The 27,826-nt window shown below is 39.4% G+C and overlaps 1 pseudogene; it reads left to right on the top strand.

The window, feature by feature from the left end:
* Positions 1-14,593: 14,593 nt before the first annotated feature.
* LOC100426711 (polycomb complex protein BMI-1 pseudogene) lies at positions 14,594-15,551 on the top strand (annotated as a pseudogene).
* Positions 15,552-27,826: the final 12,275 nt, after the last annotated feature.

Genomic DNA, 27,826 nt, shown 5'->3' with positions numbered 1-27,826 from the left:
CTCTTTACATGAATACACAATTGGAAAGTCTTTCAGACAAAATAAGAGCTATCCAGTTGACCATTTCCACCCACAATTGACTAGCCTGTCAGTCAGCCTGTAGGCCTGAAGACTTGTCAGTTGGAAAGAATGCTAGATAATCTGTTATCGAGTATGAAACCAGCCAGTAGGCCAGTCAGTCAGAGTGTCAGACAGAGAATCACCAAGTTTGTATGTCAATGAATCAGTCTATCAGAGAGTCCATCAGATAATCTATCAATCATCTATATGATAGAAAACAGTAACTAAGGAATCAGCCTGCCAGACCACTGATCAGACACACAGAAAGCTTGTTCAATAGAGCACAAATAAGTCAGTGAGCTAATCATTCAATTAGTCAGGGAATCCAAAAGTTATCCTATCAACTAAATAAATTTGCCACTCACTCTGTGTGTTTGTAAGCCAGCCTATCAGAAATTTAGTTAATACAGCAGCTGAATAACCAGTCAGTAATTCTGTCGGTAAGCCAGCCAGCCAAACTTCCTTTTAATCAGCCAGACCGCCAACCAGCACAGGGGAAGGCTAATATATGGGCCCTTTTGTGACCTTAAGGTGGTAACAACAGAGGGTGAGATAGACATGTCCCATCATGGTCAGGTCACATCTCACATCTTGATTGTCATCTTCTGAGACAGGAGAGGATTGCCAAGACATATAGTACCTTTGTGTAAATTATTAAAAGGCACCTCCCCACCCAAGATAAACTGTAAAAAGGGCAACTCCAGGGATTGATTAGGAAGCGGCACTCTTTATTCTGACACAACCCCAAGCCAGGGCTCGAGTCTTGTCAAGCAGATAATGGGCTGAATTTCAGCCCCTCTGTTCTCAGTTGAGTGCCTTTGTGCAGTATACATTCTATAATCATTTGTGAAGGTCCTGTCAGAAAGACTTTTCATGACACAGTCTAAAGTAGTTCCCAATATGCTGGATTGTCTCTGTCGACGTGATATTATCAATTTCAGAACCATATTTCTCAGAATCCTCTTCTTTATATGGTTTTAGGTTACAGTTTGCCAACAAAGGGCACTTGCATCAGATTTGGAATTAGAAGATGTTATTCTGTGGAGGCAGTTGCAGCAAGACATGTAAGCAAATGTGAGACTTATAGCATTTTTCCAGTGAGCTCTTAAGGTCTCTCTACCTGCTTCACTATGACTAAAATTGTAGATGGGAATATCCCTGAAGGATTCTGGAGAATTTTAGCAATTTTCTCATGAGCTCTTAGAAACCACCCACTTCTGTGCTTCAGAATACAATCATTATTAGCAGCATACCTCACCTTTGCTACCCTATTTCATGCAACAGTTGTATCATCTCCTAATTCCTACATGAAAACTCTTCACAACTGGAATCCACAGAGTAGCTTCTCTTTTCCTGACCAAACTAATTGATAGGCACAATCACTCCTTTTTTCCTTAACTTTTAAATTCAGGGGTACATATACAGGATGTGCAGGTTTGTTACATAGGTAAGGAGTTTGTTGTACAGATTAGTTCATCACCCAGGTATTAAGCCTAGTATTCATTAGATATTTTTCCTGATCCTTTCCTTCCTTCCACCCTCTGCCCTCCAGTAGGTCCCAGTGTGAGTTGTTCCCCTCTATGTGTCCATGTGTTCTCATCATTTAGCTCCCACTTATAAATGAGAATAAGCAGTGTTTGCTTTTATGTTCCTGCATTAGTTTGCTAAGGATAATGGCCTCCAACTTCACCCATGTCCCTGCAAAGACATAATCTCATTCTTTTTTATGGCTGCATAGTATCCCATGGTGTATATGTACCACATTTTCTTTATCCAGTCTATCATTGATGGGAATTTAGATTGATTCCATGTCTTTGCTATTGTGAATAGTGCTGCAATGAACATACATGTGCATGTATTTTTATAATAGATTGATTTATATTCCTTTGGGTATGTGCCCAGTAATGAGATTGCTGGGTTGAATGGTATTTCTGCCTTTAGGCCTTTGAGGAATTGCCACACTGTCTTCCAAAATGGTTGAACTAATTTACACTCCCATCAAAAGTGTTCCTTTCTCTCCACAACCTTGCCAGCATCTGTTATTTTCTGACTTTTTAAATAATAGCCATTCTGGGCTGGTGTGAGATGGTATCTCGTTGTGGTTTTGATTTACATTTCTCTATTGATCAGTGATGTTGAGCTTTTTTTCGTATGATTGTTGGCCACATATATGTCTTTTTTTTTTTTTTTTTTGAGATGGAGTCTTGCTCTGTTGCCAGGCTGGAGTGCAGTGGCATGATTTCAGCTCACTGCAACCTCCGCCTCCTCGTTCAAGCAATTCTCCTGCCGCAGCCTTCTGAGTAGCTGGGACTACAGGTGCGCACCACCACACCCAGCTAATTTTTTTATTTTTAGTAGAGACGGGATTTCACCATGTTGGTCAGGATGGTCTCGATCTCTTGACCTCGTGATCCACCCACCTTGGCCTCCCAAAGTGGTGGAAGTACAGGCTTGAGCCACTGTGCCCGGCTCGCATGTATGTCTTCTTTTGAGAAGTGTCTGTTCATGTCTTTGCCCACTTTTTGATGGGGTTGTTTTTTTCTTGTTAATTTGTTTAAGTTTCTTATAGAAACTAGATATTAGACTTTTGTCAGTTGGCAAATATTTCCTCCCATTCTGTAGGTTGTCTGTTTACTCTGTTAATAGTTTCTTTTGCTGTGTGAAAGTGTTTTAGTTTAATAGATCCCATTTGTCAATTTTTGCTTTAGTTGCAATTGCCTTTGTCATCTTCATCATGAAATCGTTGCCCATGCCTATGTCCTGAATGGTATTGCCCAGGTTTTCTAGGGTTTTTATAGTTTTGAGTTTTTCATTTAGGTCTTTAATCTATCTTGAGTTGATTTTTGTGTAAGTTGTAAGGACGGGGTCTAGTTTCAGTTTTCTGCACATGGCTAGCCAGTTATCCGAGCACCATTTATAAAATAGGGAATCCTTTTCCCATGCTTGTTTTTGTCAGGTTTGTTGATGATCAGATAGTTGTAGGAGTGTGGTCTTATTTCTGGGTTCTCTATTCTGTTCCACTGGTCTATGTGTCTGTCCTTATACCAGTACAGTGCTGTTTTAGTTACTGTAACCTTGTAGTATAGGTTGAAGTCAGGTACTGTAATTCCTCCAGCTTTGTTCTTTTTGCCTAGGGATTGCCTTGGTTATTTGAGCTCTTTTTTGGTTCCATATGAATTTTAAAATAGTTTTCTTTACTTCACAAGTTACTCATAATCACATTACGTTTTTTAATTCCATCATAGCACTTACGTTCTACTAGTCGATATTTCCTTATTTTCTAGATCTCTTAACAGAATTAAAATTTTATAAAAATAAAATTTTTGTTTCCTACAGTAGTGTCCCCTATGCTAAAACAGACTCCAAAGCATAGTAAGCTCTCAATAAATACTGTTGAATTACTGAATAGATAAATCCAGAAAGTAATTTCTTACATTTGAATAACACATTAGACTTTATCATTTTTAAAGTACTTTCCTTCAATTATGAGATTTCATCCACACAATAATTCTGTGAGCTAGGTGGAGATTCTTATCTTCATTTGATATGTGGGGAAGTAAAACTTTGGAATGCATATGCTAAACAATTTCCCCATGTTATCAACAAGTGGCTGCTAGAGTTAGAAACTGAACACAGACCTCCTGACTCTTATTTTCTAAGTAAAAAAAAAAAAAAATCCCAACCATGGTAATGGGAAAAAGTATAAGGTCAACTTTTGTTAGTGGCTTGGACAGCAGAGTTGGGCCCCAAGAGTCTGATAAACTTGTTGGTGTGTCTGTGTCCCACAATTGACTTAAAAGCAACTCAGCAGGTCCATCACAAAGAAAAATAGTCAAGTGGGCAGGGTTTATGTCTTCCCTTTGCGTTCTCCGTGCCCAACATTTAACTCTAAACTTGGTTGCCTGTCTCCACAGAGCTTCCTCCGTTGTTTGGACTTTCTCAAATCCCACCTCCACCTTTTCATAAGTGACCCGTAGTCTTTCAGGGCACATCTAATGCTCACATTTTAAGTTGTGCGGTTAAACAAAGGGCTTAAGAGACCAACATGTTATCCAACCTAAAGTTATAACATGTTGGTATTTTATTTATTTATATATTTTTAATTTTTTTTATTACAATCGGTTTATGGGTATAATTTTTTCAGTACATGGGTGAATTGTATATTGGTAAAGTCTGGAATTTTAGTGTACCCATCACTTGAGTAGTGCACATTGTACCCAATAGGTAGGTTTTCATCCCTCACTCCCTTGCACTCTCCCCCTTTGCAGTCTCCAATGTGCATTATACCATTCTGATTGCTTTTGTTTACCCATAGCTTGCACGCTCTCACTTGTATGTGAGACTGTGTGGTATTTGGTTTTCCATTCCTGAATTACCTCATGTAGAACAATGGCCTCTACTTCTAGCCATGTTGCTTCAGAAGGCATTACTTTTTGTTTTTTTATAGCTGAGTAGCATTTCATGGTATATATATATACCATATTTTCTTTATCCACTTATCAGTTGATGGGCATTTAGGTTGATTCCATACCTTTGCCACTGTGAGTAATGCTGCAACAAACACACATGCAGATGTCTCTTTTACATTAACATTTTCTTTTCCTCTGAGTAGATATCAGTAGTGGGATTCCTGGATTGAATGGTAGATCTAATTTTACTTCTTTGAGAAATCTCCATACTGTTTTCCTTAGAGGTTGTACTAATTTACATTCCCACCAGCAATATATAAGTGGTCCTTTTTCACCACATCCATACCAACATCTTTAAATTAAAATATATATATATATATATATATATATATATATATATATATTTGCAACAGAGTCTCACTCACTCTGTCACCCAGGCTGGATTGTGATGGCACAATCATGGCTTATTGCAGCCTAAAACTCCAGGGCTCAAGAGATTCAATCACCTTAGCCTCCTGAGTAGCTGGGACTACAGGTGTGTACCACCAGGCCTGACTAATTTTTTTTAAATTATTAGTTTTTGAAGAGATGGGGTCCCACTATGTTGCCCAGGCTGGTCTCAAACTCCTAGGCTCAAGCAATACTCTCACCTTAGCCTTCCAAAATGCTGGGATTACAGGTGTGGGTAATCACACCAATCCTGTTTTTTGACTTTTTACCTAGCGTTTTGGCTAGGGTCATATGGTACATCTAGTTCTAGATCCTTGAGGAATCGCCATACTGTTTTCCATAATGGTTGAACTAGTTTACAATCCCACCAACAGTGTAAAAGTGTTCCTATTTCTCCACATCCTCTCCAGCACCTGTTGTTTCCTGACTTTTTAATGATCGCCATTCTAACTGGTGTGACATGGTATCTCATTGTGGTTTTGATTTGCATTTCTCTGATGGCCAGTGATGATGAGCATTTTTTCATGTGTCTGTTGGCTGTATGAATGTCTTCTTTTGAGAAATGTCTGTTCATATCCTTTGCCCACTTTTTGATGGGGTTGTTTGTTTTTTTCTTGTACATTTGTTTGAGTTCTTTGTAGGTTCTGGATATTAGCCCTTTGTTAGATGAGTAGATTGCAAAAATTTTCTCCCATTCTGTAGGTTGCCTGTTCACTCTGATGGTAGTTTCTTTTGCTGTGCAGAAGCTTTTTAGTTTAATGAGATCCCATTTGTCAATTTTGGCTTTTTCTGCCGTTGCTTTTGGTGTTTTAGACATGAAGTCTTTGCCCATGCCTATGTCCTGAATGGTACTACCTCGGTTTTCCTCTAGGATTTTTATGGTATTAGGTCTAACATTTAAGTCTCTAATCCATCTTGAATTAATTTTCGTATAAGGAGTAAGGAAAGGATCCAGTTTCAGCTTTCTACTTATGGCTAGCCAATTTTCACAGCTATGTGCCACATTTTCTTAATCCAGTCTGTCACTGATGGACATTTGGGTTGGTTCCAAGTCTTTGCTATTGTGAATAGTGCCACAGCAAACATACATGTGCATGTGTCTTTATAGCAGTGTGACTTATAATCCTTTGGGTATATCTCCAGTAATGGGATGGCTGGGTCAAATGGTATTTCTAGTTCTAGATCCTTGAGGAATCACCACACTGTTTTCTACAATGGTTGAACTAGTTTACAGTCCCACCAACAGTGTAAAAGTGTTCCTATTTCTCCACATGCTCTCCAGCATCTGTTGTTTCCTGATTTTTTAATGATTGCCATTCTAACTGGTATGAGATGGTATCTCATTGTGGTTTTGATTTGCATTTCTCTGATGGCGAGTGAGGATGAGCATTTTTTCATGTGTCTGTTGGCTGTATGAATGTCTTCTTTTGACAAGTGTCTGTTCATATATACTTTGCCCACTTTTTGATGGGGTTGTTTTTTTCTTGTAAATTTGATTGAGTTCTTTGTAGGTTTTGGATATTAGCCCTTTGTCAGATGAGTAGATTGCAAAAATTTTCTCCCATACTGTAGGTTGCCTGTTCACTCTGATGGTAATTTCTTTTGCTGTGCAGAAGCTCTTTAGTTTAATTAGTTTCCATTTGTCAATTTTGGCTTTTGTTACTGTTACTTTTGGTGTTTGAGACATGAAGTCCTTGCCCATACCTATGTCCTGAATGGTATTACCTAGGTTTTCTTCTAGGGTTTTTATGGTATTAGGTCTAATATTTAAGTCTCTAATCCATCTTGAATTAATTTTCATATAAAGAGTAAGGAAAGGATTCAGTTTCAGCTTACTACTAATGGCTAGCCAATTTTCCCAGCACCATTTATTAAATAGGGAATCCTTTCCCCATTTCTTGTTTCTCTCAGGTTTGTCAAAGATCAGATGGCTGTAGATGTGTGGTATTATTTCTGAGGGCTCTGTTCTGTTCCATTGGTCTATATCTCTGTTTTGGTACCGGTACCATGCTGTTTTGGTTACTGTAGCCTTGTAGTATAGTTTGAAGTCAGGTAGCGTGATGCCTCCAGCTTTGTTCTTTTGGCTTAGGATTGTCTTGGAAATGCGGGGTCTTTTTTGGTTCCATATGAATTTTAAAGTAGTTTTTCCACTTCTGTGAAGAAAGTCATTGGTAGCTTAATGGGGATGGCATTGAATCTGTAAATTACCTTGGGCAGTATGGCCATTTTCACAATATTGATTCTTCCTATCCATGAGCATGGTATGTTTTTCCATTTGTTTGTGTCCTCTTTTATTTCACTGAGCAGTGGTTTGTAGTTCTCCTTGAACAGGTCCTTTAAATCCCTTGTAAGTTGGATTCCCAGCTATTTTATTCTCTTTGAAGCTATTGTGAATGGGAGTTCATTCATGATTTGGCTCTCTGTTTTCTGTTACTGGTGTATAAGAATGCTTGTGATTTTTGCACATTAATTTTGTATCCTGAGACTTTGCTGGAGTTGCTTATCAGCTTAAGGAGATTTTGGGTTGAGATAATGGGGTTTTCTAAATATGCAATCCCATCATCTGCCAACAGGGACAATTTGACGACTTCTTTTCCCAACTGAATACCCTTGATTTCTCTCCCTTGCCTGATTGTCCTAGCCAGAACTTCCAACACTATGTTGAATAGGTGTGTTGAGAGAGGGCATCCCTGTCTTGTGCCAATTTTCAAAGGGAATGCTTCCAGTTTTTCCCCTTTCAGTATGATATTGGCTGTGGGTTTGTCATTAATGGCTCTTATTATTTTGAGATACGTTCCATCAATACCGAATTTATTGAGATTTTTTAGCATGAAGGGCTGTTGAATTTTGTCAAAGGCCTTTTCTGCATCTATTGAGATAATCATGTGGTTTTCGTCTTTGGTTCTGTTTATATGCTGGATTATGTTTATTGATTTGCCTATGTTGAACCAGCCTTGCATTCCAGGGATGAAGCCCACTTGATCGTGGTGGATAAGTTTTTTGATGTGCTGCTGGATTCGGTTTGCCAGTATTTAATTGAGAATTTTTGCATTGATGTTCATCCAGGATATTGGTTTAAAATTCTCTTTTTTTGTTGTATCTCTGCCAGACTTTGGTATCAGGATGATGCTGGCCTCGTAAAATGAGTTAGGGAGGATTCTCTCTTTTTCTATTGATTGAAATAGTTTTAGAAGGAATGGTACCAACTCCTCCTTGTACCTCTTGCAGAATTCAGCTATGAATCCGTCTGGTCCTGGACTTTTTTTGGTTGATAGGCTATTAATTATTGCCTCAATTTCAGAGCCTGCTATTGGTATATTCAGGGATACAACTTCTTCCTGGTTTAGTCTTGGGAGAGTGTAAGTGTCCAGGAAATTATCCATTTCTTCTGGATTTTCTAGTTTATTTGCGTAGAGGTCTTTATAGTATTCTCTGACGGTAGTTTGTATTTCTGTGGGGTCAGTGGTGACATCCCCTTTCTCATTTTTTATTGCGTCTATTTGATTCTTCCCTCTTTTCTTCTTTATTAGTCTTGCTAGCGGTTTGTCAATTTTGTTGATCTTTTAAAAAAACCAGCTGCTGGATTAATTGATTTTTTGGAGAGATTTTTGTGTCTCTATTTCCTTCAGTTCTGCTCTGATCTTAGTTATTTCTTGCCTTCTGCTAGCTTTTGAATGTGTTTGCTCTTGCTTCTCTAGTTCTTTTAATTGTTATGTTAGGCTGTCAATTTTAGATCTTTCTTGCTTTCTCTTGTGGGCATATAGTGCTATAAATTTCCCTCTACACACTGCTTTAAATGTGTCCCAGAGATTCTGGCATGTTGTATCTTTGTTCTCATTGGTTTCAAAGAACATCTTTATTTCTGCCTTCATTTCATTATGTACCCAGTAGTCATTCAGGGGCAGATTGTTCAGTTTCCATGTAGTAGAGTGGTTTTGATTGAGTTTCCTAGTCCTGAGTTCTAGTTTGATTGCACAGTGGTCTGAGAGACAGTTTGTTATAATTTCTGTTCTTTTACATTTACTGAGGAGTGCTTTACTTCCAACTATGTGGTCATTTTTGGAATAAGTGTGATGTGGTGCTGAGAAGAATGTATGTTCTGCTGATTTGGGGTGGAGAGTTCTGTGGATATCTATTAGGTCCGCTTGGTGCAGAGCTGAGTTCAATTCCTGGATATCCTTGTTAATTTTCTGTCTCTTTGATCTGTCTAATGTTGACAGTGGGGTGTTAAAGTCTCCTATTATCGTTGTATGGGAGTCTAAGTCTCTTTTAAGTCTCTAAGGACTTGCTTTATGAATCTGGGTGTTCCTGTATTGGGTGCATATGTATTTAGGATAGTTAGCTCTTCCTGATGAACTGATCCCTTTACCATTATGTAATGGCCTTCGTTGTCTCTTTTGATCTTTGATGGTTTAAAGTCTGTTTTATCAGAGACTAGGATTCCAATCCCTGCTTTTTTTGTTTGTTTGTTTGTTTGTTTTCCATTTGCTTGGTAGATCTTCCTCCATCCCTTTATTTTGGGCCTATGTGTGTCTCTGCATGTGAGCTGGGTCTCCTGAATACAGTAAACTGATGGGTCTTGACTCTTTATCAAATTTGCCAGTCTGTGTCTTTTAATTGGACCATTTAGTCCATTTACATTTAAGGTTAATATTGTTATGTGTGAACTTGATCCTGTCATTATGATATTAGCTGGTTATTTTGCTCGTTAGTTGATGGAGTTTCTTCCTATCATCGATAGACTTTACATTTTGGCATGTTTTTGCAATGGCTGGAACCTGTTGTTCCTTTCCATGTTTAGTGCTTCCTTCAGGATCTCTTGTAGGTCAGGCCTGGTGGTGACAAAATCTCTAAGCATTTTCTTGTCTGTAAAGGATTTTATTTCTCCTTCACTTATGAAACTTAGTTTGGCTAGATATGAAATTCTGGGTTGAAAATTGCTTTCTTTAAGAATGTTGAATATTGGCCCCCACTCTCTTCTGGCTTGGAGAGTTTCTGCCGAGAAATCTGCTGTTAGTCTGATGGGCTTCCCTTTGTGGATAACTCGACCTTTCTCTCTGGCTGCCCTTAACATTTTTTTCTTCATTTCAACTTTGATGAATCTGACAATTATGTGTCTTGGAGTTGCTCTTCTCGAGGAGTATCTTTGTGGTATTCTCTGTATTTCCTGAATTTGAATGTTGGCCTGCCTAACTAGGTTGGGGAAGTTCTCCTGGATGATATCCTGCAGAGTGTTTTCCAACTTGGTTCCATTTTCCCTGTCACTTTCAGGCACACCAATCAGAGGTAGATTTGGTCTTTTCACATAATCCCATATTTCTTGGAGGCTTTGTTCATTTCTTTTTACTCTTTTTTCTCTACACTTCTCATCTCGCTTCATTTCATTCATTTGATCTTCAATAGCTGATACTCTTTATTCCAGTTGATCGAGTCGGTTACTGAAGCTTGTGCATTCCTCATGTAGTTCTCGTGTTATGGTTTTCATCTCTATCAGTTCTTTTAAGGACTTCTCTACATTGGTTATTCTAGTTAGCTGTTCGTTAAATCTTTTTTCAAGGTTTTTAGTTTCTTTGCGCTGGTTACATAGTTCCTCCTTTAGCTCTGAGAAGTTTGATTGACTGAAGCCTTCTTCTCTCAACTCGTCAAAGTCATTCTCCATCCAGCTTTGTTCCATTGCTGGCGATGAGCTGCGTTCCTTTGGTGGGGGAGATGTGCTCTGACTTTTTGAATTTCCAGCTTTTCTGCACTGCTTTTTCCCTATCTTTGTGGTTTTATCTGCCTTTGGTCTTTGATGATGGTGACGTACTGATGCGGTTTTGGTGTGGGTAACCTTTCTGTTTGTTAATTTTCCTTCTAACAGTCAGGACCCTCAGCTGCAGGTCTGTTGGAGTTTGCTTGAGGTCCACTCCAGACTCTTTTTGCCTGAGTATCAGCAGCAGAGGCTGCAGAAGATAGAATATTGCTGAACAGCGAGTGTTGCTGTCTGATTGTTGCTCTGGAAGCTTTGTCTCAGAGGTGCTTTTTCTCAGAGGTGCACCCAGCCGTATGAGGTGTGAGGTGTTGCTCTGCACCTCAGTTGAAAATGCAGAAATCACCCATCTTCTGTGTCGCTCACACTGGGAGCTGGAGGGTTGAGCTGTTCCTATTCGGCCATCTTGGGCATGCCCCTCATAGAGTCTCTACCCATTTTTTAAAGGATTTTTTTTTCTTGCTGATTTGTTTGTATTCCTTGTAGATTCTGGATGTTAGTCTTCTGTTGGATACATAGGTTGCAAATATTTTCTGCCATTCTCTAGATTATCTGTTTACTGTGATGACTATTTCTTTTGCTGTAAAGCTACTTTTTAGTTTCATTAGGTCCCATTCATTTATTTTTGTTTTTGATGAATTTGCTTTTGGGGTCTTAGTTATAAATTCTTTGCCTAGGCCAATATCCAGAAGAGTTTGCCTGGATTTTCTTGTAGAATTTTTATAGTTTCAAGACTTAGATTAAAGTCTTTAATCCACGTAGAGTTAATTATTGTATATGGTGAGAGTTAGGGCTCCACTTTCACTCTTCTACATGTGGCTATCCAGTTTTCCCAATACCATTTATTAAATAGGGTGTCCTTTCCCCACATTATGTTTTCATATGCTTTGTCAAAGATCAGTTTGTTGTAAGTATTTGGCTTTACTTCTGGGTTCTCTATCCTGTTCTATTGGTCTATATATATACTTTTATATCAGTACCGTGCTGTTTTGGGTACTATAGCCTCATAGTATAATTTGAAGTTTGGTAATGTGATGCCTCCAGATTTGTTCTTTCTGCTTAGGATTGTCATTTGGGCTCTATTTTTGGCACCATATGAAATGTATGATTGTTTTTTCTAATTCTGTGGTTTAATAGGAGTTACATTGAATCTGTAGATCACTTTGAGCAGTACGGCCATTTTCATGATATTGATTCTTCCAATCCACTAGCATGGGGTGTATTTCCATTTGTTTTTGTCATCTATGATTTCTTTCAGCAGTGTTTTGTAGTTCTCCTTGTGGATAACTTTCATGCTTTTTGTTAAGTTGCAGCTATTGTAAAAAGGATTGAGTTCTCGATTTGATTATCAGTTTGTTTGGTGGTATACAGCAGTGTTACTGATTTGTGTGCATTGATTTTGTTACTTGAGACTTTGCTGAACTCAGTTATTAAATATAAAGTCTTTTGGAGGAGTCTTTAGAGTTCTCCAAAGTTTATATCATTGGCAGGGAAAGATAGTTTGACTTTTTTTTTTCTGATTTGGATGCCTTTTATTTCTTTTTCTTGCCTGATTGCTCTGGCTAGGACTTCCATGTTGGTATTTTAACCTAGAGACAATACCTCAGCTCAAAAGAGTGAGCTGAATAGTGAAATTTCAGGAATGATTTAAAGCCAGTGGACAAGAACTTAATGTGTGAGATTTTGTTATATTTTGGTGTGTGTGTGTGTGTGTGCATTTACAGATTTCCCAGTAGACACCTTGGTGGAGACCTCCAAGGTGGGACCCTGGGTCTTGAGTGCCCCACTAATGGGCCAGAATGTCCTTGACTTCATCTATTCCTTGAACTTTTTTTCAGGTTTGTAGGTCAGTCACTCACATTTACTAAACATCTCTTATATAGAAAACTGGTTCTGTGTCTAAAAACTTTGACCTATACCATTGTGATAGACTCAGCAAGTTGTCTACTCTTATCCGTTCTTTCCTCCTTCTAAACAGAACCATAATTTTGTTTGGGTAAGTAATGCATCCACTTAAAATACTCCTCTCCACAAACTCCCTGCAACTAGGTGTGATAATGTGACTCATGATGGCCAATGATAGATTGAGCTGGCACTCATCCTGTGCCTTTTGCCCTTTTTCCTTTCGTGCCTAGAATGTGATGCAACTTGAGAGCACAAGGAAGAAATATACATGTTAAGGATTTGGGGGCCAGAAATTCTAAAAACCTGATATTTGAAGACCTTAGAACCACTGTTCCAATCCTCTGTGGTCTACTTCCATGCTTTTTTTAGTGACGCAAATAAAACCCTTATTTATCTAAGCCAATTTAGGAGAATTTCTGTTACACAAAGTCAGCACAATCTTAGCTGATAAAATAATCTCATTTAATCTTCTCAACAACTTCATGAGGTAGGTTTTATTATTCCAACTGGAAACATGAAGAAACAGAGGCTAAGAGATTTGTCTAAGTCCACACAGCTTTTAAGTAGCAGTCTGGATCCAAATCTAGGTCTAACTCCATTTCCTATGCTCTTTCTTCTATACTACTGCGTGACAGCTTTCTTACAGGATACTCTGCCAGAGAGAAATTGTGTGTGTGTGTGTGTGTGTGTGTGTGTGCGCGCGCGTGTATTAGACGGTGGGGGGGGAGAGAGAGAGAGAGAGAGAGAGAGAGAGAGAGACAGATGCAACCTTTTGAGAGACGAATCAATCACTGTCCTCATGAGGCATTTTCTAGGTTCCTGGTGGTACTGACTGGGTCATATACAAATAAGATATGTATGTATATAGAAAGGGACCAGGAAACTTTGTTCTTACCTCCCAGGAGCTTCTGGTCTAAGATCAATCGTCCTACTCTATCCCTTCTATGCATTCCCACAGCACTATCGGAACCACTTGTCATTTAGGTGTAACTTTAATCCATTTATCTATTAATTTAATGAACATTTATTAATTACTTCTTCCTGGCCAGGCACACCAGAAAAGAAATACTGGACTGATTCTGAAGACCTGAGTCCCAGTTCTAGTACTACCATTAGGAATGAGTTCTACGCCTCAGTCTCTCCATCTATATAAGAAGGACATTAGACTAGATGATCTCTAAAAAACTTCTAGCCCAAACAGACTTGGTCCCTTTGAATTGATTCAGGTTTGGCCAAAAAGGTATTTTAGGGCCAGATCATACTAGATCTTTAATACCTTTTGAAATGCTTGGGATTTCCCCAGAGACGATAAAAAATACTATGGAAGTTTTTCAGGTTATACCTGGGTAGTGCTTCTAAGTTAAAATTGCAGCTTTCAGTTTCCTGATTGGGTCATCTTGGGCAAGTTTCTTAACCTCTCTGTGTGAGTTTCTATAGAACGGGAACAACAATTGCACCTATGGCATAGCATTCTTACTAGGGTTAATGAGAAATAAACATAAAAAACCCATAGCACATTGCCTGGGAAAAAGAAAATGATTAATCCATGGCAACCATGATTATTACTAATTTTCTGCCTTCTAGACACTCCCTCTATTTTCTAGCCAAGTTAGTAGGTCCCCTTTCTTCTTTTCCTACCATCACACAAGGAAAACAGCTGCCCTTGCTGAAAGAGAACTGGCAAGGGTGAGGGTGGGGGTGGGAGTAGAGGGGATGCTGTCAAAGAAGCCCTGATTTGAATTAGAAATACCTTCTAGCCCAGCAGAACAGTACTTATTATTGATCGCACTTCATCCTCATGCTCCCTCCCCAGGGCACAGAAGAGGAGACAGGCTTGGGAGGTAGCCCAGCTGAACACCCACAAAGCAGAGGCTCCTCTTTGGCTGTTGACAGTGGTATCTGCAGCTCACTTTAAGATGGCCAGTTGGCCCACATTCATTTTCTGTTGAATGACTTTTAACTTTCATTGCTTTTTCACTCACTTTGATAACCTCTCAGTGGCTGCTTTTCTGAGATCTTTCATAATGCAAAAATGCATTGAACAATCGAAGTCAAAATCACTGAGCTAAATCCCCACTTAATGTGTGTGCTTTGTGGAAGATACTTAATTGATGCCAGAACCATAATAGAATATCTACATTCCTTCTGTGAAACCTGTATTTTGTGTTACCTATAGATCAGCAGATATTGTCCTGTAATGTCCAAGTTCACAAAACCATTTTGCTCCTGAATGTAACGTCAGATAAAAATCCTCAATCTATTGTATACAAATTTTTCCAGGCCTTTTCAAAAATAAAATAAGAAGGGATCTTTATGCATCTCTTTCTTCAGCTGTTGCTGCCAATGGCTCTAATGAAAATAGAGAAGTTGCAGATGAAGATAAGAGAATTATAACTGATGATGAAACAATAAGCTTATCCATTGGATTTTTTTTTTTTTTTTTTACCAGAAGAGGAAGTAAACAAAGACAAAGAGAAGTTTAAGGAGGAGGTGAATGACAAAAGTTGTTTACAATGCCCAGCCAGAATGACTGTGATGAACCTAAGGAACATACCTTATATTTCCCGATGAACGTCATGTATAAAGAGGAATCTTTAAAGGATAAATATACATTAATGGATATTACTTACATTTATATATGGATAAGAAATTGAATTCTTCCTTTAAAGTACGGTGTTTGACCTACTAGTAAAAGAATGAAGCTTAGTTGCCAGAGAGATGAACTGACAAAACTGCTGGAGAAGTAGAATGTGACTTTGGAAGTGACAAGGCCAATGGCCCAGTAGGAGTTATTTCCTCTAGCTCTTCTTGTTTGCCTAGCCCTACTACTCCAATCCAGTCTCCTCATCTTCAGTTTCCTCACACGCCCAGTGTGTGGCACCAGGAACAGTCCCACTGGTAACTATGAACCTTTCTCTGCCAATAGACCTAAAAAGTCATCAGAAAATGAGTTATTAGAAACTTCATTCTTAGGTTGATAACTGAGGCTGTTAAGGAAAAAAAATCCAGCTCCTAATTTTTTTTTTTTTTTGAGACAGGGTCTTGCTCTGCTGCCCAGACTGGATCACAGTGGTGTGATCACAACTCACTGCAGCCTAGACCTCCTGGGCTCAAGCTATCCTCCCACCTCAGCCTCCCAAGTAGCTGGGACCACAGGTGAGTGCCACCATGTCCAGCAAATTTAATTTTTTTTAAACGTAGAGATGGGGGTCTCCCTATGTTGCCCATGCTGGTCTCAAACTCCTGGGCTCAAGCAATCCTCCGTCCTTGGCCTCCCAAAGTGTTGAGATTACAGATGTGAGCCATAGTGCTCAGCCAAGCTCCTAATTTATATAGGTATTTCTATGCCATTAGAGCTTTACAAACACTAATACATGTGACTGTGGTCAAATTTGCTTTCTTTTGTAGTGACATTGAATTTGACTATAAAAGATGGACTAGGTGTGACATTCATATATACATTACTTGGAAAGAAAGATTGTCTTAAAAATAACTGTTTTTTGTGTGGGCAGGCAATGTTTTCTTCTGTGTGAAGTGGTTTCTGTAAACACTGTTCGAATGTGAAAACACTCTAAAATAGACATAAAACCTTGGTCCATAGTTTGTCAATCTCCATTAACATCTGTGTTACATGCTCTTGGATTGTTCTTGTTGTTATGTTGTTTTATGAACCTGTAGACAACACATGCTTTTTATTTTGAAATTTAAAAAATAAAAAGAATATGCATAGAGTGGTACATAGACTACACATAGAATGCTGCGATGTAACTGTGAGTAACCATTTTTTGCATATTTAACCATTTTGAGTTCTTCATTTGATTTTACTTCTCTGTTATTGCACAGAACAATCTTAAGAAAGTAAACAGCAGTTTTACAATTTGTGTGCTTTAAAAGTGGCTACTATTGTTTATTTTTACTGACTTGTTTAAATGAACGTATTTTGTAAGAATCAGATGGCATTATGCTTGCTTTACAATGCTGTATTGGTACAGAAACAGTATTGTATATTTATAAATGTAATAATGAAAATATTGTGTTTCATGTACTTAAAAATGGTTGTTCAAGTTATCCAAACTAGTTCAGACTTGGCAGATACTCTGTATTTGAATTTTGCTTATCATCATGTAACATTTTAAATGTGGATACACAATTCTAAATTATTTTCAATTGGAAGAAATTGACAAATCATTACAATGTTGAAATATTTCCACTAATACATTTTTTACTTTTAAATTTTATTACTATAATAAAGAAAAACTCTTAACCAAGGAATATAAAAATTACGTATATCGTTCTAAATTTTACTTGTTGGCTATGGTGGAATTAGTGTGTTTTAAAAATGCCTGTCAGTAACTATAATTCTATAGCAATTTTTAAAATGCAATGTTTAAATTTTTAAATGAATCAGAACTTTTTTTTTAGTATGGGGTATAGTAGCATTTTCTAATTTAATAGTTACTTTAATAGTTACAAACAATGGAATATACCTTCTCTGTAATGTCTGATAATAGAAATAATTTATTATGATCTTCTACATGTATTAATTTTAAAATAGAGTGAGCATGTTGAATGCAAAATATGAATAATTCCAACAATTTTCCATATATATTTTGCTTTGGTCAAACTGTGTATATTTATCATCTGTCAGTTATATGTAGGCTGTTTATTCTATATGAATATTGCTTCAGGTTTATATGAAAAAATTGTGACTAAACATTTCATTGTCCCCTGTCTGTAAAGGAAGCACAATTCTATCATTTTGTCTTGCTTATCACTATTAAATCACTACATTTGCATATTTTTAAAAAGCAGAACTGGGAACATCCTAGATTTTGCCAAAGAAGAGTTCCAAAAGACAAGGGTGTAGGAGGGAAGGTACAGTTTGTATCAGATGCCCATATTTTATCTACTGGGTTTTACTTTCCCTTGAAGGCACTGATTCTCACTGTCACCCCTTGTAAGGGAACAGACTTCTCAATTTAATGAGCACGGAGAAAATCCCAGGTTTGGACAAAAAAGAGCTTGAGAAGGAAGGCCTGCAGGAGGGGAAGGACTGGCTGTCCACAGCTCCCCTCTCAGGATGATCTCTTTCTCAGCAGACACCACTGCCCCACTATTCGAATTTCAACTCTAGCTCAAGAAGATATGAAAACTACATAAATTTGTGATTGCATTTGACCACAAATAATAAAAGGAAATAAGCAAACAGAGAAACCCGGAAGTTTAAACAAGCAAAAGAGTTTGCTTTTCTCATTTAACAATAAATCAAAAGCTAGCAAATCCAGGAACCACTGGATATTCAGCCCCTTGTGTCTTTATGCTCTGCCATTCTTGCCTGTAGCATCATCCTAATGATATAGGTATCTATCTACAGGATAGATAGCTCCTGAAGCTCCAGGCATTATGCCTGCATTGCAGGAAGAAAGAAGAGGACAGGAAAAAGGCAAAACTTGTGTGCCCACAGAGTCCACCCTCTTTAAAAAAACAAACTTCTAGAATCCCAACAGTGAGTTCTGCTTATATCTCATTGGATACCTGTCATCTGACTGCACTTCTACAAGGCAAGGGAGGCTGAGAAGTGTAGTTTGTTCAGCTGGGCACACGTCTGCCTCAAACAAAATTAATGTTCTGTTAGACAGGAATAAGAGAGTAGATACGGGATAAGGACAAGCAGTCTGCCACACATCTTTTCTGCTTCTTTGCGGCACAGGTGAAATTGGCTGTCATTTCACAAATAATTGTATTAAATACTAAAAACAGAGCAAAGAAGGAAATAATGACAAGAAAATAAAATATTATTAACAAGCTCAATTTTGCAAAGCAGTTCTTTGTGGCCAGAAGACAAGTATCTAGGCACCCCTACCACTTCAGTGGGGCCTCATTAGCACCACCAGCCAGGAAACTACATTTCTGCCCTCCTAGCTTCCTTCTAAATCACAAATGCCACCTTTCTTGTTTATTTTACTGTCTTTTTAAAATGAGTATCTTTTGTAAGAATCAGATGGTATTATGCTTGTTTTACAAGGCTGTATTGGTACAGAAACAGCATTGTATATTTATAAATATAGTAATAAAATATTAGAAGTATAACAAAGGTACCTATGGAGCACTCTCTTGGGACTCACAAGCTCTTTGTAACCCAAGGCCAAAGACAGGGGTTGCCTAGGGCCGAATGTCCTCAAGTACAGTTTTCAGCCTGCCTCATTCATAGTCCATTGACTGGGCTTAGGTAACAGGGATGTCAGCAGTGGCAATGAAAAACTGAAGATTAGAGGCCCTTCTCCCATTTCTCTGGATGCTGCATAAGCCTGCTGGATCCTGGACCAATGTGGGAGGTGACATTAATGGCTTACATGGAGGTAAGCAAATGAAATATGCCATGTACAACTGCATTTATACCTGAGAGTCATACGTAGTGCAGATGTCTCCCTCATTCCAGTGGCTCCTCACTGTTCCTCCACATGGCCCTTTGTTGCTGACTTGACCTACCTGCTTCTTGTTGTGCTCGCCCTCTGTGTCCCTACCCCCTTCAACTCCATGTGCTAGCCAAGATATTTCCCATTGGCATCTCAAAGAGATTAGATATTATTTACTTGATATATAAATATCATGTAGTGGTTAAGAGCTTCAGCTCTCAAGGGTGCAATACTGTCTCCCCTATTGTCTACTTAAGATAACCTTAGGTAAGTCATATAACCTCACTGTGTCTCAACTACCCATCTGTAAATGGGATAATAACATTACCTACCTTATAGGGTTGTTGTCAGGATTGAATGAGTTAGTTCATAACGTACTTGTCACATAGCTAGTTCTCAATAAATGTTAGCTTCTACAATACAGCTATGGGCTTTTGATGTGTTAGTTCCTCTGCTTGGAGCACCCTTTCCCACCTCTCCTGTTGGAAAACTCTCTTTTGTCCTTCCAAAATCACTCCAAATTTATCTCCTTTATGAAGTGTTGCTTGAGTCCCCTAAGCAAAATTAGAGATTCATTTAGGTTTATTCAACACTTTGCACATGGCCATCACTAATCTGGAACCTCCTTGAGGGCAAGGGTCTATGCCTTATTTCTTTATCCTTAGCATCTTGCACAGGGCCTGACCTACAGTAGACTTTTGGTGGCTGTTTGGGAATGAATGAATGAATTGATGATGAATGCAAAACAAAATGCAACAAGTGGGATCCTCATATTCTCCCTTCCCAAGACTCCACAATGACAGCTTTTGTAAGTTCTGCTACATACACATCACTTTTGCAGAATTTAATTTAATACCCTCTTTCATGTTGTCCTAAAATGTGTCTCCAGACCTCCTGTTTTATTCATGATAACCTATGGGTGTTAGAACTCACTGGACTAGCTATCAGCAGAGGGAACTGATTGGGAGGGAAGGTGTTTGGGAGGACAGGAGTTGGGGTGGAAGAAGGCTAAGTCATCAAGATCTCCAGGGATGATACATCCCATTCCATTCCTTTCCCATAGGGCATGCTCTTAAAGATGTTTCTTGAGTAGAGGTGAAGCTTTCATGACCTACAGCAGTTCCTGTCTGTGGAAAGGATGGGGCAGCTGTGCCTGATTATAGAGAAAGAGGCTGGGAACTAAGCCAGAGCAGTCATAAAAGAATACAGAGGCTGGTCATAGGCTTATGTTGTCAGATGACCAAGGTCCCAAGCAGAATCAGGTGTGGTTGGCAAGTTATTTGAACCAAACTGAAGGAAGGAGTAGGGCCCTCTCTTTGGTAGTTCCCCTTGTGCCCAAAACTTTGGAATTTACGTGAGCCAAAAACTATGACAAGGATGACTTCAACTAGAGTGTTAGGCCATAAAGGGTGAAGGATGAAGTGTGGAAAATTGGCAAAATCAAACTGTAATGTGGTTGCTGCTTTTCCTATGGCTTTGCCACTGACTCACTATGTGACCTTGGGTAAGTTTTTTTTTTCTAGGCCTCAGTATCCCCATCTCTGCAACAAGGTAGCTAGACCTGATGATCTCTAAGAACCTTACAGCTCTGTAATTCTGGCATAAATTGTGAAATGAGGTATCCAAAGACCCTTACAACCAGGAGAGATTCATCTGTCTGGCTTGAAAAAGAGGCTGCCCAGCATGAGGGCAGGGGGTTGTGTAGGATGATCCCCTTGAAAGCCCAATGATCCCTGAATGCCTGTGTCCCACCGGTGGTCTGGGGCTAATTTGAGCTCACTCCAGTGTCCTAGACTTTGTATTCTTAATATATATTTTGAGTGGCACCCCCAGCATGAGGCCCTAGCCTTGAAAGTTTTGAGAGAGGCCCTGGCTAATGAAGGCATTTCTTCCCTAGAGGAATTGAAGTGCTTTTTCCAGGCTGAGAAGGTGATAATTTTCTCATTTAAATCACATCTATTATAAACTTAAGTGGGGTTTATTTAGAGAATAATTTAGTTTCTCAAGACAACTGGAAAAAAAAAAAAAAAACTATTAGTAGTGGGAGACTGCTCCAAGCAGATGGCTTTTTTTTTTTTCCCTCCTGTGATGGCTGGAGTGGGGAGGAGGTAATTTGCTGGCATTCTTATAGCCCTTTGAAGCTGAGAGTGATATGGCCAGAAGGAAACATGGCTCCTTAGCTTTGGGGAGGGGCCTGGAAATCTGCATGTTGCTTTCCGGGAGTTCCGAGAAGGGAAACATCGTTGAACTACAAAGAAAATGGGTAGAAGGATAACAAAGGCACAGAAATGATACAAGGAGAAGCCCTAGGGTCTGACTTAAGGAGAAGGCCTGGTGGTCATCTAAAGTACAAAATGATGGGATTGTGATATTTAGAGACTGCAAGGGCCTTAAGGGATTGCCTGGGTCAAATATTACCATTTTATAAGTTAGGAAGCTGAAGCCCAAGGGGCAGAGACATGTCCGAGTTCATACACATGCATAAACACACAAACACACCTTAACATTATGGGATCATAGATACACAGTATCCTGGAACTGAGCCACTGTAACACAGCTTATCCAACCACCGCTTATGCTATCAATGGGGAACTAGAGGCCCAGAGAAGAGAAAGGATCAACCCAAGGTCACACAGAGAGTCGGCGGTAAGCTAGGGAATGGAGACACAGAAAGAGGTACTTGGAAACCCCTTAAAGAATGAAGTGGGGGATGGAAGAAAAGGCTGCGGAGATTTGACGCCAGGGAATTAGCAGGCAGACCACACACAAAGAGTGTGTTTACTCTTTCTAAGGCAATCCTGCCCTGGATAGTGGTCTTCATTTCCAAAGATTGCTGCAGAAGGAAGGCTCATACACTAGAGGCACATGTACAAATTGCTATAGCCTCCAGCTCTTGGTTTCCATCATTTCTCTCTTCTCATCTCTCTTCACTTATCCTGTCCTCGCTTGGCCTCCTCAGTTTCTCTCTCTGATTTCTCTCTCTCCCTTGTGCTCTTTGTTTCAGAATCACTACTCCTAGGCCCCGTCTTAGTTGTGTAGGTTGTGTCTATACCTAGCTGAGTGGTACCCCTTAGAGTTGCAGTGTGCATCCTGTATAACTCTATACAGCATTCCTGCTCCACCTTATCAACAATAAAATGTTTATTACCTTATCTTAGGTAGATATATGGGAAGGAAGGCCTAGGTTAAACACTAATGATGCCATTTTCCCTTCCTGGTGTCATATCACTTTCAAAAGGAGAGCTAATTGCCTCCAATGAATTCTCATTGATGGATGATTATAGTTGGAAATACGAAGTTAGGGGAGGGGGGATAATATTGGGAGATATAACTACTAATATAATACTTTACAAATCTAGCATCAAGGACTTAGAGAATTCTTTCAATGCGATACTCATTACTGAGCACCAACTTTGTGCCAGGTTTTGTGTTAGGTATGGGAAGGGCATGAGAGTGAGAAAGTGTCAGGGAAAAATTACACAAAGAATTTCACAAGGAGTAGGGCAGGTGATTGCTTAAGGAGCTAATTATAACTCGAAGCTGAAGGATGTGTGAGCTAAACAGCTCATTATGGAAGTACAAAGGAGGGGGATGCTATCTTCTAGCAGTGGTGGGGGGAAAGGAAGGCTGCACAGAAGAGCTGGCATTTGTGTTCTGCCTAGAAAGCTGAAAAGAATTTCACCTAAATCAGGGGAGGTGAGGGGAAAGGGAACAGTGGGATGAGTAAATGCCTGGGAACCTGATAAAACAGAACATGTTTGAACCTTGTGATGGGAAGATAGCAGGGAGGAGAGGGTAGATGAAGTTTTACAGGTAAGAGTGGTATAAAAGGGAAGCCTACAATGCCAGGCTAAGGGGTCTTATCCTTGGGGAAATGAGGTGTCATTGAAGAGTTTTAAGCAGGAAGTCACATGATCGTATTTTGTTGTTTGTTTTCTTTTCTTTCTCTGCATAATAATTATGGCAGCAAAGTGGAGGACTGGCTGGAGGAGGGGAAAACTGAAAATAGGGAGACGAGAGAACATTTTGAAGTACAGACCTGAGTCAGTATAACAGATAGAAAAGATATTTGGTAGTAGATTAACAGAATTTGAGTAATATTGGATTGAGGGGTTTATGAGTCCGCTACTAATGCTCCAAAACAGTCACTGATCTCAATGCTGCATAACAATAGACATTTATTTCTCACTCGAATAACTTCAGGTCAACTAGGGTTGTGATGACTAGGCTGGGCTTGTGCTGGATTGGCTACAGGAATGAGAAGACACACACAATACTTCCTAATACCTAGCTTCAGAATTTGCATGCTGTCACTTACGCCAGCCTTCAATTAGCAGAAGAAAATCACATAACTGGGCCTAGAATCAGAGTAGAAGGGCACTACAATGTCACATGCCAACAAAGAGCATGGATAAAGAGAAGGGTGAATAACTGAGACCATTAATGCAATCAGTCTACCACAGTTGGAGCTGAAGAATGAGGCAAAGGCAGAAAGGTGAAAAAGACCATATGGCACATTTGAGAAACAAACAAAAGGCTAATGTGGCTGTACCACAGAAAGCAAGGAGGGAGAGTGGTGTGATATAAAGCTGGTAGATGCCAGATCATGTAGGTTCTCACAGATCACAGTAACAGTTTTAGTCTTTATCCTGAAGGCAATAAGAAACCACTATAGAGATTTAAGTAGAGGAAGGACATTCTCCAAATTTTCAGCTGGGGCAAATGGATACCTTATGATGGCATTCAGTGACATAGAGAAGCCTAGTGAAGCATGAGTTCTCCAGCTGGAAGACCAAGGTTAGGTGTGTGGTAGATATTGATGAGTCTAAGCCAAGGTTTCTCAATGTTTAGTGCTATTGACATACTAGGTGTGATCAATCTTTGTTGTGGTGCTTGTCCTATGCATTGTACAGTATTACCAGCACCCCTGGTATCTAGCAGATGCTGGTTTTACTACTCCCCGCAAGTTGTGATAACTAAAATTTTCTCCAAGCTTTGTCAAGGTTTCTGGGGACCAAAATCACCTCTGGTTGGGAATCACTGGGTCTCTTCTAACCCTGGTCTAAACTAATCATGGCAATTTCATTTCCTTTGCTACTAATTGATTAAGAAGTGGCGTGTGTTTCAGAGTGCTGGAGGCTGTCCTCCAATATTCGTTCTCCACTTCTTTCATTGCAATAGAGTGCCACTTTTTAGCTGGGTTCATTGCTATCAAATTCTCTTGCAGCTGGATGTAGGAATGACACTAGGTTTTTGCCAATGAGATTTTTTTTTTTTTTTTTTTTTTTTTTTTGAGAAGGAGTCTTGTTCTGTCGCCCAGGCTGGAGTGCAATGGCATGATGTTGACTCACTGCAACCTCGCCCCCCGCCCACCCTGGGATCAAGCAATTCTCCTGCCTCAGCTTCCCAAGTAGATTGGATTACAGGCACCTGCCATAATGCCTGGCTAATTTTTGTATTTTTGTAGAGACAGGGTTTCACCACGGTGGCCATGCGCCAATGAGATTTAAGTAGAAGTGTTGTATTCGATTTCTGGGAAGGCTCCTTAAAATGGATAGTGTGTCTTCTCTTCTGTCTCCTCTGTCTTCCTTTCTGAATATGAATGTCATGACTGGAGTCCCAACAGCCATTTGGGGTCATGTAGATATGGGCAATTCCATAAGAATGGCAGAATAGAAGGCTGGAAGGATTCTGGGTCTCTGATGACTTAGTGAGGCTATCATACTGGCCCTGGGCTGCCTGCCCCTGGGCTTCTATACAGAAATAATGTTACTATATTTAGGACATCCATTTTGTTTTATGTTTTGTTTCAGTTGTTTGTTTTTCTGTTGTATTGCTGAAGAATATAATCCTAACGGCTAAAGCACATAAAGCACATAGTGCAATTCTTACCAATGACATGTGAGGAGAAGTCTGTTGTGGAGCTTGGAGGAAAGGTTACTTCACTTGATCTTCACCAAAAGGTAGAGAAGTGACAGGAAAGATTTTTGCTGTCTAAAGATGAGTGAAACTGAAAGACTGCCTCTCTTTTTCAGCCTTTGGCTATTAGTGTATGGAAATTTGATGCCTCGCACTATGGCAGCCATCTTTTCACCATAATAGTAGTAGCTGACATGCTAAGGATAACAGAGCAGAAAGACAGAAACAACCTGGATTCTTTATTATTATTATTATTATTATTATTATTATACTTTAAGTTCTAGGGTACATGTGCATAACGTGCAGGTTTGTTACATATGTATACTTGTGCCATGTTGCTGTGCTGCACCCATCAACTCGTCAGCACCCATCAACTCGTCATTTACATCAGGTATAACTCCCAATGCAATCCCTACCCTCTACCTCCTCCCCATGATAGGCCCCGGTGTGTGATGTTCCCCTTCCCGAGTCCAAGTGATCTCATTGTTCAGTTCCCACCTATGAGTGAGAACATGCGGTGTTTGGTTTTCTGTTCTTGCGATAGTTTGCTGAGAATGATGGTTTCCAGCTGCATCCTTGTACCTACAAAGGACACAAACTCATCCTTTTTTTGGCTGCATAGTATTCCATGGTGTATATGTGCCACATTTTCTTAATCCGGTCTGTCACTGATGGACATTTGGGTTGATTCCAAGTCTTTGCTATTGTGAATAGTGCCGCAATAAACATACATGTGCATGTGTCTTTATAGCAGCATGATTTATAATCCTTTGGGTATATACCCAGTAATGGGATGGCTGGGTTCTATGGTACTTCTAGTTCTAGATCCTTGAGGAATCGCCATACTGTTTTCCATAATGGTTGAACTAGTTTACAATCCCACCAACAGTGTAAAAGTGTTCCTATTTCTCCACATGCTCTCCGGCATCTGTTGTTTCCTGACTTTTTAATGATTGCCATTCTAACTGGTGTGAGAAGGTATCTCATTGTGGTTTTGATTTGTATTTCTCTGATGGCCAGTGATGATGAGCATGTTTTCATGTGTCTGTTGGCTGTATGAATGTCTTCTTTTGAGAAATGTCTGTTCATATCCTTTTCCCACTTTTTATGGGGTTGTTTGTTTTTTTCTTGTACATTTGTTTGAGTTCTTTGTAGGTTCTGGATATTAGCTCTTTGTCAGATGAGTAGATTGCAAAAATTTTCTCCCATTCTGTAGGTTACCTGTTCACTCTGATGGTAGTTTCTTTTGCTGTGCGGAAGCTCTTTAGTTTAATCAGATCCCATTTGTCAATTTTGGCTTTTGTTGCCGTTGCTTTTGGTGTTTTAGAAATGAAGTCCTTGCCCATGCCTATGTCCTGAATGGTATTACCTAGGTTTTCTTCTAGGGTTTTTATGGTATTAGGTCTAACATTTAAGTCTCTAATCCATCTTGAATTAATTTTTGTATAAGGAGTGAGGAAAGGATCCAGTTTCCGCTTTCTACTTATGGCTAGCCAATTTTCCCAGCACCATTTATTAAATAGGGAATCCTTTCCCCATTTCTTGTTTCTCTCAGGTTTGTCAAAGATCACATGGCTGTAGGTGTGTGGTATTATTTCTGAGGACTCTGTTCTGTTCCATTGGTCTATATTTCTGTTTTGGTACCAGTACCATGCTGTTTTGGTCACTGTAGCCTTGTAGTATAGTTTGAAGTCAGGTAGCGTGATGCCTCCAGCTTTGTTCTTTTGACTTAGGATTGTCTTGGCAATGTGGGCTCTTTTTTGGTTCCATATGAACTTTAAAGTAGTTTTTTCCAATTCTGTGAAGAAATTCATTGGTAGCTTGATGGGGATGGCATTGAATCTATAAATTACCTTGGGCAGTATGGCCATTTTCACGATATTGATTCTTCCTATCCATGAGCATGGTATGTTCTTCCATTTGATTGTGTCCTCTTTTATTTCACTGAGCAGTGGTTTGTAGTTCTCCTTGAACAGGTCCTTACATCCCTTGTAAGTTGGATTCCAAGATATTTTATTCTCTTTGAAGCAATTGTGAATGGAAGTTCATTCATGATTTTGCTCTCTGTTTGTCTGTTACTGGTGTATAAGAATGCTTGTGATTTTTGCACATTAATTTTGTATCCTGAGACTTTGCTGAAGTTGCTTATCAGCTTAAGGAGATTTTGGGCTGAGACAATGGGGTTTTCTAAATATACAATCATGTCATCTGCAGACAGGGACAATTTGACTTATTCTTTTCCTAACTGAATACCCTTGATTTCTTTCTCTTGCCTGATTGCCCTAGCCAGAACTTCCAACACTATGTTGAACAGGAGTGGTGAGAGAGGGCATCCCTGTCTTGTGCCAGTTTTCAAAGGGAATGCTTCCAGTTTTTGCTCATTCAGTATGATATTGGCTGTGGGTTTGTCATAAATAGCTCTTATGTTTTTGAGATACGTTCCATCAATACCAAATTTATTGAGCATTTTTAGCATGAAGGGCTGTTGAATTTTGTCAAAGGCCTTTTCTGCATCTATTGAGATAATCATGTGGTTTTTGTCTTTGGTTCTGTTTATATGCTGGATTACGTTTATTGATTTGCCTATGTTGAACCAGCCTTGCATCCCAGGGATGAAGCCCACTTGATCGTGGTGGATAAGCTTTTTGATGTGCTGCTGGATCCGGTTTGCCAGTATTTTATTGAGGATTTTTGCATCGATGTTCATCAGGGATATAGGTCCAAAATTCTCCTTTTTTGTTTTGCCTCTGCCAGGCTTTGATATCAGGATGATGTTGGCCTCATAATGAGTTAGGGAGGATTCCCTCTTTTTCTATTGATTGGAATAGTTTCAGAAGGAATGCTACCAGCTCCTCCTTGTACCTCTGGTAGAATTCAGCTGTGAACCCATCTGGTCCTGGACTGTTTTTGGTTGGTAG

Source organism: Macaca mulatta, chromosome X (assembly GCF_049350105.2).
Source record: "Macaca mulatta isolate MMU2019108-1 chromosome X, T2T-MMU8v2.0, whole genome shotgun sequence".
In the NCBI taxonomy this organism is placed as follows: domain Eukaryota; kingdom Metazoa; phylum Chordata; class Mammalia; order Primates; family Cercopithecidae; genus Macaca; species Macaca mulatta.
The sequence above is the reverse complement of the archived record's forward strand: the minus strand, read 5'-3'. Positions and strand labels throughout refer to the sequence as shown.